Source organism: Magnolia sinica, chromosome 7 (genome assembly GCF_029962835.1).
Source record: "Magnolia sinica isolate HGM2019 chromosome 7, MsV1, whole genome shotgun sequence".
NCBI classification, from domain to species: Eukaryota; Viridiplantae; Streptophyta; class Magnoliopsida; order Magnoliales; family Magnoliaceae; genus Magnolia; species Magnolia sinica.
The window spans coordinates 40,504,849-40,512,651 of record NC_080579.1 but is presented as its reverse complement, the minus strand read 5'-3'; positions in this window follow the sequence as shown (position 1 = coordinate 40,512,651).

The following is a 7,803-nucleotide window of genomic DNA, read 5'->3' as shown; positions in this document are numbered from 1 at the left end:
TCATCTATACAATCCCAATGGTCGGACCCACCTGCCGTGATGATGTCAGCAAGCCCATGGGGTCCCATCTGAGGTAGGTGTTATATCTGCATCTTCCATCCATTCGCTGGGGACCCCTGATGATGCCAGCAAGTTTTGTAGGTCTTACTAATGGTGGGACGCACCTGATGTATGCATTGTATCCTGACTGTCCAAATGGCTGGACCTCACCTCTGATGTATGTACTACATACACACCGTCCATCCAATTTGGCCAGATCATGGGCCCACTTGATCTGAGCCTGACCGTCCAAGTATTGGACGTCCAGCAGCAGCTACTGCTGGACTGTTAGAGGGGAAAAACAAATATCACCTTTGTCCAAAGCAGCAAGCCATACGTGTGGCCCACCTTGATGATGTATCAAATCCACACCGTCCAAGGACGGTGGGTCCCATGTTGCACGTAGTAGCTACTGGATGCAACAAGTTCTGTGCGTCCAATCATAAGGTATGTGTATTATTCATGCCGTCCATCTGTATTTGGTGTCTGGTGGACGGCCAGCAGCATCAACTGCTATTTTTCATCGGCTAGTTCTGTGGCCACCACGATGCAGGTGTTTCTCTAGTCCGTCCATCCATTTTGATGAAAGAGGGGCCACCTTGATGATGAATACATCCAGACCATCCGTAGTCTAGACGTTAGACTCTAGCAGGTTATAATTATAATATAATTATAATGATTATATTAGTATGCCTCCGCGGTCCTCCCGGTTAAATTCTGGCAACCCTCGACCTGTATCCAATGTTTGCGCGTGATCTTAAGCTGAGTCCTGCATATCGGAGTCGACTCAACTCAAAACTAGTACCAGTGCGACCGCGTCGTCGCTGCGGTTCGACGCCGCGTCTCACGCGCTGAGGCGATACTTGGGCCAGGAGATGTGGGCCCGCATTCAGTCAGAGGAAAAATGCCGCGCGTTGCAAATACCGAGAGAATCTCTACTACACGTAATATCAAATGTCAAGTACAATCATTCCATCCCCAAGTATAACAACCCCCCCAAAGTCAACTCTCTCTCCCTTACATAAGTACACTCATCCATCACTCACTCTCATCCCATCACTCCACCTCACCACTCCTCTCTCTCTCTCATTCCAAGTAACTCCCATGGAAGCAACTCCAACGTCTCAACCCCTCCATGAGAGAGCTTGGTGTGGCCCACCTTCCTATCTCCAATCTCCACCATCTTAAATTATCTCAACCATTGAAAATGCGCCCTTCGAGCTCTAGATTGCATCAGTGGAAGCAAGAGTCCAAGATCTAACGGTGGGTGTTCATAACATCAGGTTTGATGATTTGAGGGCCCACCTATGGTGAGACCCATCTTGATGTATGCATTGTTAAGGGAGGGCCCATAGTGGCGGGGTCCCTCCCCTTCTCACGTGTCTCTATCTTTCTCTCTCCCTCATTTTATTTTATTTATTTTTATTATTTTAGGATGATGTGTGTGGCCCATCTGACGTGTCCAGAAAATCTAGACTGTCCATTGTATGGGGCCCGCCTTGCTGCCTATTTTTGGGCCAGTCTGGATGAAAGAAAAACACAAATATCAACCGAACCAAAGTTACGTGGGCCTTGCACGATGTATGTGCTTCATTTATATTGTCCCAACAGTGGGACCCACCTGCTATGATGATGTCAGCAAGCCCATGGGGTCCCATCTGAGGTAGGTGTTATATCTGCACATCCATCCATTCGTTGGGGACCCTTGATGATGCCAGCAAGTTCTGTGGGTCTCACTGATGGTGGGACGCACCTGATGTATGCGTTGTATCCTGACTGTCTAAACGGCTGGACCTCACCTCTGATGTATGTACTACATACACACTGTCCATCCAGTTTGGCCAGATCACGGGCCCACCTGATCTGAGCCTGACCGTCCAAGTATTGGACGTCCAACAGTAGCTGCTGCTGGACCACTAGAGGGAAAAATGAATATCACCTTTGTCCAAAGCAGCAGGCCATACGTGTGGCCACCTTGATGATATATCAGATCCACACCATTCAAGCAAGGATGGTAGGTCCCACATTGCACGTAGCAGCTGCTAGATGCAGCAAGTTCTGTGCGTCCAATCATAAGGTATGTGTATTATTCATGCCGTCCATCTGTATTTGGTGTCTGGTGGACGGCTAGCAGTATCAGCTGCTATTTTTCATCAACTAGTTCTGTGGCCACCACGATGCAGGTGTTTCTCCAGTCCGTCCATCCATTTTGATGAAAAGGGGCCACCTTGATGAAGAATACATCTAGACGGTCCGTAGTCTGGACGTTGAACTCTAGCAGGTTATAATTATAATATAATTATAATGATTATATTAGTGGATATGTGGTGATGATGTTGTTCTTATGATTTGGGTATACTTGTGGTTATGCTTCTTATGAGACAAACTCATCTTGAAAATCCTCCTTGTAGGATCCCAGGATCGGAACCTGGTATATGGGCGCTGAGAGCCGAGAATGGGGTACTATGGATGCTGTTGGCACCGGATTCGGCAATCGGGATTCCTGTGAATCCGATTTCCAGGTTTGAGGCGTGACATAGGCTGACACAACGTGTCTACATGACACAGTTTATGCCCCACACAGGAGCAAGGGTCAACACACAGCACCCAAGGTTTAGGCCACACAGGCCAAGAATCCTCACAAGGAACCTTAACGGAGGTTTCACAATAGGTTTACCTTAAACCAGAGGTTTCAAATCAGGTTCACCTCAAACCGGAGGTTTCAAATCAGGTTCACCTCAAACTAGTTTATGCTCTTCATAGAGCAAGGGTCAACACAAAGCACCCCCACGTACACTCCCATCGGTGGCCTCCTATGAGGGCTTGCAAGGGGTGAGAAACACCTTAGACCCAATCTTATAGAAGAAATGATCACAAGGGTCCTCTAGACTCTAACGATTTATAGATAAGTAGATGAGCCCCATTCAGCGCATTGATGAAGATCTCCTCCTTTGATGACGAAGAATCTTCAGCTCCCTTGAACCGCAACTCAGAAGATGTACTAATACATGGCGACAAGTTGGGTAAAGGTTATGATGGAATCCTACTCTATTAAATGTTTTCTTATAAGGGAGATAGAGCGAGTCCAATCATCTATGCATTCAATGCATCCTAGCTTAATGATTTGCCATTAAGGTAATAGCTGAAGGATCCTTGAATGCAGTAGTTCATTTCCCAATCCACTCTATTGAATGTCAATGATGAGGGTGGATTGGAGGATGAACTTCCATGAGAGAAAAGGCATATGATATATGATCTAGCGTTAAACAGACAAAAGTACTCTCTATTTTCTCTACCAACAACCAAGGGCAAGCTCTTATTAAATAGGTAAAAGGTTCCAACGGATATAAAACGGTCATATTTTTTACAGAGTCCGATATCATCGAGCAGTGTTGATATCATTGAGCGTATACTCTCGATAACATCGACTGACTGCTCAATGACGCGACTATCAAACGCTTTTGAAGCTTTTTGCCAACTAGTCGAGGAAATCGAACGAGCGTCGATGTCATCGGATTTCGAACTCTGATTTCATCGACATGAGGTTCGATTCCTCGATATTTGAAAATGTGAGAGCACTTGCCTTTGAAATATTTCAGGTATATGATATGATCGAGCATCACTCGATATCATCGAAATTTGAATATCGATGATATCGAGGGCAGTATCGATTCATTGATAATTCCAAAGAATTTTCCTATAAGCTTGTTAGACAGTTTATGTCCACTTTCGATGACATCAACCATGCCTCGATATGATCGATATTTGAATATCGATTTTATCGAGTGACCCTCGATCCAAGAAAAAACAACCTGAAAAACTTGCTGGAAAGATATGTGTCCCAATCCGATATCATCAAAGGGCTTCCGATATCATTGAGATTTGAATTCCGATAATATCAAGGAGCACTTCAATATATCGAGGATTACATGATTTGCCTTAGTAGCATTTTGAACACACCAGACCTGATGTCTATTTTATCGAGTCGGCTCGATGGACTCGAGATTCAAACATCGATGATATCAATGTGTCCGTTGATCCATCGATAATTCAATCTAGATATCTTTGAGGTTGTTGGACATCTTTGGTCCTCATTTCGATAAGATCGAGTGAGCTTCGAGGACATCGACAACAGTGTTCAATTTTATCGAACCACTTGTCAATAAATCGACAAAGGTAGAAAACTAAAAAAAAATTCTGAATTTTGAAAAAGTTTTCTAACTAAAAACCCTAAGGTGTTTTGTTCAATTTTAAGAGTTTTAATTACTTGGTGTTTTGGGACATTAGATGTAAGGCTAAGATTTACCTATGGCGAGTTCGGGCACACATCCTGTTGAGGTAGACTTGATCAATCTTCCTATGGGGATCTTTCGACTAGCTGACTCAACACTCACGCTAATTGACAAACCAGGGCACTTTCAATCTCCCCCTTTGTCAATTACGTGACAAAACTCTAAAACACCCTAGAACAACGTCTAGCTTAACACCCTAAATTGTGTGTACATGAACTTTACACAATTTTACAAAACTATCTAGTTCATACACACAGATGACTATGCCAGTCAGTAGCTGCTCCCCCTGACACTTGCACCACCATCCACAAACAGATACACACAATTTTCCTTTGGGGTGTGGATTTGTTCTCTCCCTTTTTGTCAGTATTGGCAAAGGATAACATAACAGTGGATATTGACTGAAGTTGAAGCATATGGGAGAACCAAAAAGACAGATAGAATAAACATAATAGATAGATGTAAAAGAATATCCTTTGAAAGCATATTAGTTCAAAAAACAAGCTAAGCTGTGATGACTAATAGTATGAGCATAAAGATCAAGCATCACAGACCATAGTAGATATAAACCCAATAAAATAGGAGACAAGATTCGCAGATGATAGCAGTGTCTAAAGTAGACCAGTAAGCAAACCAAATTAAAATGACAATAAAGATATATGAGATATAAATAGCCATAACCCAAAGTATCCAAAATATATACTGCCCATGGTTGGCAGTAGTATGTCATCCATCCCAAACCAAAAAAAAAATCAAGCCCATCCATGGGCACCCAAAAACAAACACAAGTATCTAGTATACATAAAAAAAAAAAAAAAAAAAAAAAAAAAAAAAAAAAACTTATCAGACTATGTAGGTTAGTAAGGCATCACATACACTCATGCAATCATAGGGCATTCAAAAAGATACCCATGCCTGTACGTTAAGATGAGAGTAGGGTGTATGTGACGGCACACAGACTATCTATACTATGGTGGAGGTACGGAGGAGGATGGTGTTGTATCGTCCCATCTACGGGTGATCAGATCCACCAATTGTTACACCGACTGTTGCATCCCATTCACCAGTCGTTCCAAGACAGTGAACCTTGCATTCATAGTCTCCTTTAGCTGGGTGACTTCCTGCATCGTTGCTCCAATCCTATCCTGGTGGAGCTTGAACCTTTTTTCATGCCCGAGTTTGAATGAGGACGGAGCTTGTTGGGGCTCGAGAGGGTCACCCTCAGCCATTCCAGCGCCTTCGGCTGGAGTATCGCCTTCACCACCTTCTCCTTATTCATGAATTTCTTCCTCTAGTAGGTCTTTGGGAAATTTATGGAACTTTAAATCCATCCTTCTAATGTTGTTCTTGTTGAAGTGTTAAAGGGGAAGTTCCGGATCATTTGTTGTTGGAAGACCGATCGCATTGCATACAGTGTGAATGATCCAAGCATAGGGAAACTGAACATCCCGAGAAGTATGAATCGCATATATTAGCTAATGCACAATCAGAGTAGGAAGGCAGATTTTAATCCCTGTAGCTACGGAGTAGACTACCATGGCCATGAACCCGGTGAGATTCGAACGATTGGTACTTCTAGGATATATGTTGGAGGCAAAGATGCCATGCAAAATATGATACCAAGGTTCCATGAATTTTGATTTTAGCGCATTACCTTGATACCAGGGGATATCACGAGCACAATAAAGAAATTTTGTAACCATGGACCGGGTTCCAACATTCTCAAGGTCCATGTCAGGGAGACCGACGGGTGATAGAGTAAGGCCAAGGATGTTTGCAACGGCTGCAGGAGTAATTTCAACATCATCACCATCAACAGAAACTGTGATGGACAGAGGATCGGCCACCGGCGAATGTCTGGAAGCAAAGAAGTTGTAGGTCCGTTCATAGTGACATGGATCGCCAAAATCAAGGAGAGGTAGCCATCCAATTTCGGCTAACAGGGGTTCCAGATTATAGGGTTTTAGACATTCCCTATCTACCCTCCTTTCAAGAACTAACTTCCTTCTAGTGTATTTGACCAGCACTGGATTCACCCTAGCAAGAGGAGGGGCCGCTGCTTCAAATTAGGACCCGCCATGCGATGTCTGCTGTAATCGCTAGTGAGTGGGAGTCCCATGTTCAGGAGCCCTTGCCCTTTCTCTTGAAACAAGAACCTTTTTCCTGGAGGATCTCGAAGATTCTCCAGGACCAGATGATTTCCCTTTGTCCTTGGCCATTTGTCGATACTCACAGAGAAGAGTTTGACGAATTTGGAGATAAACAGACAGAACTTCTCTTGAGAATCAGGAAATACCCAAAAAGAGCAAGATGGAATCTTAATGTAAGGAGGAAATAAAAGGGGTATTAATGGATTTGAATGACGTCTAGGACTCCCTGATGAAGATTCTTGCAGACCGGCCGAGAGGGACGAGCAGGAAAGAAGGAAAAATAATTTTTAGAAGAGAAATGCCATTTTTCCGCTCGAGCGCCTTTTATCGGGCGGCACACTGATGTTTTATTTAAACCAACCTGATTTAAATGATTTTAAACTCGCAAGTATACGAATCAGATGTAGATATGGTACGTATTACGAGATCGTTCCCACGAGGACTGGTTGTCACAATTCAAAATTAAAGACTCTTCTTAACTAATCCAACAAATATTTGAGATAGTAATTGAGTAAACTAAACAAAAATCAATGGAAAAATGAGGAAAGTTTAATCAAAGAGAAGACTAGGACTTTCGAATCCACCTCTAATTATCATAAACCTTGTTTTACCTGTTGATTCTCCCTAATTCAGATTGATATTAAAAATAAATAAAGCGCACTCTATGTCCTTGGTCGGGCACACAGAATGTATAATTCCTTAAAGCATATGGATCACATCTTTCCATCCATGGTCAGGCATGGAGAGATGTAGATTCCTGTTTCTTCCTCTATAGGAACCTGCTCATGGTCAGACACAAGCACCTAGATAATGTTCCAAACAACATCCATAACTAGACTTTGGTTAAGCTCTTAGAATGGAGAAGCACAAAACTTTCAATTAAGCATACTAGAGAAAGAAACAAATCAATTAAATTAGGATTAAATCAACAAACAAGGATCATTCAAGTTGGAGGCTTCATCTCAGCCCTATCTAAGGAATTTAGCTATCCATGTGATCAGTTAAAAAGTAAGAAAAATAAAAATGATAAAATGAAAACATCCTTCTAAACTCTTTCTTCTCTTTTCTTCTCTTTTCTTCTCTTTCTCTTCTCTTTTCTTCTCTTTCTCTTCTCTGGATCTGTTCCCTGGCTCTCCTCCCTTCTTCTCTACATTTTGCATCCTTTCTTATAGCTGTTGGAGTGGCTGGAATGGAGAAAATCGGGTTTGGAAAGCTGTCGTATGTGCAGCGAAAGCCCTTTTCGCAGCAAACTTCTGTACCTGCATAAGTCCCTCATTCTTTGCATTTTTTCCGTAAAATCAACGTCTCTTGGGACGTTTTTG